We start from the raw sequence: 3,913 nt of genomic DNA, 5'->3' as shown, positions 1-3,913 counted from the left end.
CCCCGCAGGGGCACTGATCTGCCCCCCGCCCCAGCCCTTTCCTTCCCCCTCCCCTTACACCAAGAGACCTGGTGCACAGATCCAGCATTCAGTGTTGTAAATTTGAAACCCATTTTGGAACTTCGAAACCCAGGTGTAAATTTACAAACATCATAACTGCGGCTCATCAGAACTTGAACCATCATAAGTCAAGGACTGCCTGTATTTAACAATTTCTGATCACGTGAATTTTGATAGAATGGCACCAAATAGAGAAATAACTGAATCAGATCTTCAGCTTGTGTGAATCAATATAGCTCCATCAGCTTTATACTGAGTACCTCTTAGCTAGTTTACTCCCAACCGATTTTCTTTTCTATTCTGTCTTTTTGGATATTCTCAGAGTGGAAGGTATTAATTTCTGGCTCCAGGCCATGAGCTTCAAGGGAAACTTCTCCAGTTCAGCTGTGCAACAGGTATGAGACCCTTGCACCACTGGTGGAGGAAGGACCAGAGGCACTTGCTCCAGAGGAGGAAAGGAGGCAAGATCCTGTCCAGAAGAGGAGATGTGAGGTGGTGGTAGGGGGCAACTCACTCCTGACAGGGATGGAGGATGCTATCTGCTGGCTTGATCTCTTCACACGAGAGGTCTGCTACCTTATGGGGGCCCATACCCAGGATGTAATGGAGAGGATTACAAAACTCATCTGGTCCTCTGACCACTACCCCATACTTCTCATCCATGTGGGCATGGATGACACAGCCAGGAACAACCCTGAGTGGGTCATGAGTGACTACAGGGTTCTGGAGGCTGGGCTTAAGGGGCTGGGGGCACAGGTGTTTTTTACTTCTGTCCTCCCAGTCAGGGGTTGGGGCCCCTGGAGGGACAGTTATATTGAGTAGGTCAACTGGAAGCTGAGGAGATGGTACCACATCAATGGTTTTGGATTTTATGATCATGGAATGCTGTTCCAGGATAGAGGCTTGTTGGGAAGAGATGGCATCCACCTCATGCCAAGGGGAAAGAAACTGTTTTCTTCCAGGATGGCTGACTTGCTGGAGAGGGCTTTAAATTAGGTGCATTGGGGGATGGGTGTGCAGATGGGAATGCAAGCCAGAAACAGCCAGGCAGAAAGGATGTAGAGAGAGTGGTCATGCAGGTGTTCAGATGCTGGAATGACTTCAGGGCAGTGGGGAACTGGGGGTTACCAATGGGGGACTTAAGTGTCTATACAAAAATGCTAGGAGTATGGGGAATAATCAGGATGAACTGGCACTCCTGCTAGCAAATAGGGAATAAGATCTCACTGGAATAGCAGAGACCTGGTGGGACACAATGCATGACTGGGCTGTATGCATAGAGAATTATAGGCTGCACAGAAGAGATGGGGTAGGAAAGAAGGGGGAAGTGTAGCTCTCTATGTAAAGGAGTGGTATGCCTCCTTGGACACCCAAACTGCTTTGAAAGAAGGCCAAATCAAACCCTGTGGGTTAAAATATGAGGGGGATGAGGAGAAAGGAACTTGATGGTAGGCATCTACTATAGACTGCTACACCAGGAGGAGGAGCTGGATCTGTAATTTTCCAGAGAACTGATGGAGGCTGCACATTCAAGGAACATGGTTGTCATGGGTGACCTCAATTGCCATGACATCTGTTGGGAAGAACACTCAGCCCGATTTGACTGGTTGCATAGGTTTTTTATGACAAATAGTAGCAGAGACCCTATGGGAAGAGAAACTGGAGTGAAAGAGAGTTCAGGAAGGATGGTTGTTCCTTAAAGGAGCAATCCTCAGAGCACAGAAAAGGTTCATTCCTGTATTCAGGAAACATGGTAAGGGGCCAGGAAGCCATCTTGGCTTACTAGAGGAGTCAAGGAGTGATTAAAAAAGAAAAAGGGAGGATTACAGACAGTGGAAACAAGGGGTAGTTACCAAGAAGGAATACAAAAGTATATCCCGTGTTTGTAGGGAGAGGGTAAGAAAGGCAAGGGCAACGACCAATATCAGGTTGGCAACCAAAATCAAGAACAATAAGAAGTTCTTCTTTAGGTATATAGGGAGCGGGGGGAGGGTGGGGAGGGAAACCAAGGGGAATGCGGAGCCCTTGTAGAATGTGTTGGGACAACTGGTAATGGACAGTCAGGGAAAGCCGAGGTCTTTAATGAATACTTTACATCAGTATTCCTGCATATATATGGTGGTCACCCACCTGGTTGGATACTGGACAGATGTGGGGAGGGCAATTGCCAACTAATGGTTAATGTTGAACTGGTGAGGGAGTACTTAGAGCAGCTGAATGTCTCCAAGTTGGCAGGACCGATGGACTACATCTGAGAGTGCTTAGAGAATTGGCTGGAGTCATTGTGGGACCATTAGCCAAGGTATTTGAAGACTTGTGGTGCTCAGGAGAGGTTCTGGAACACTGGAAAAGGGCAACAGTGGTGCCAATCTTTCGGAAGGGGAGGAGAGAGGATCCAGGAAACTATAGGCTGGTCAGTTTGATCTCTGTACCCTATAAATATTTAGAAAAAAATATCGAGTCCATTTGTGAAAGACTGGAAGGCATGATGCTGAAGGATAGCCAACATGGTTTCATTGCAGGCAGGTCATGTCTGACCAACCTCATCTCCTATGATTAAGTAACTTAACGGCCTAGATGTAGGTGATGTGGTTGATGTCATATACTTTGATTTTTGAAAGGCCTTTGACGTGGTGTCCCATAATGTTCTTATAAAAAAAAATGTGGGATTGTGGGATGGCAGTCAGGTGAGGTGAGAACTGGCTAAGGGGTCAAACCCAGAGACTGTTAGTGGATGGGCCTGTATCATTTTAGTGGGGGGTGGCGAGTAGTTTCCCACAGAGTTTATTCTTGACCCCATGCTGCTCAATATCTTTATCAACAATGTAGATGAGGATGTAGAAAGCACGCTGGCCAAGTTTATGGACAATACTAAGTTATGGGGGAAAGGGGTCACTAGAGGAAAGGCTGTGGATCCAAGCCGGCCTGAACAATCTGGAAGGTGGGCAGAGTGGAACTGGTTTCAGTTTAATAAGTATAAATGCAGAATGCTTCATCTGAGGAGAAGTAACCAGTGACATGAATATAGGTTAAGAGGAGATGTCCTGGCCAGCACGATGGCTGAAAGGGACCTTGGGGTTATGGTTGATCACAGGATGAACATGACCTGCCAGTGCAATGCTGTAGTCAACACAGCTAATTGCATACTAAGATGCATTAGCTCAGTGGTCTCCAACCTTTTTAAAGTGAAGATCACTTTTTTTTAGTAAAGGGGCAACCCAGGATGTACTGTGTCCTGTCCCCAGCCACTTCAATTCCATTTGTCTTGCCCCACCGCCCCATCTCCTGGGAGGGAAGGAGTGGGGGGGTGATTGAGGCACCCCGCAGTGAGGGAGGGAGTTGGGGCCCTGGCCCGGCTAAGTGGTGGGAGGGTCAGAGTCTGGAAGTCTCACCCAGGTGTGCGGGGTCTCCCACTGCTCCATGCATAGTGGATTTGGAGTGTGGGGCACCAGCAGGGTTGGGACAGGAGGGGCTGTGGGTTTGCAGTGCAGGGCAGGCACTGGAAGGGCTGGGAGGCAGGGTCTGCAGGTCCAGAGTGAGAGGCACCAGCAGCAGTGGGGTGGGGGAAGGGGCATGCAAGTGAGGGGCAGAGGCAGGGCATGGACATGTCACTGTCCCCACCCCTCAACCTACCTCACCCCACTCTCTCCCCCCCTCATCCCCTGTCTGCCCAGTGGTGGGATGCATGCAGCACTGGGCTGATGGGCCTGTCCAAGGCCATGTGGTGGGTGGGGCAGAGTCTCACCCCTTGCCTGCCTGGTGGTGGGACACCCACAGCACCAGGCTGTGGCTGGGCTTAAAGTGTTGGAACAACCAACCTGTCCAGGGCTGCATTGGGCGCCCTGGCAATGGT

The sequence above is a fragment of the Alligator sinensis genome, unplaced genomic scaffold (genome assembly GCF_000455745.1).
Source record: "Alligator sinensis unplaced genomic scaffold, ASM45574v1 scaffold124_1, whole genome shotgun sequence".
Lineage (NCBI taxonomy): Eukaryota > Metazoa > Chordata > Crocodylia > Alligatoridae > Alligator > Alligator sinensis.
This window is presented reverse-complemented; position numbering follows the sequence as displayed.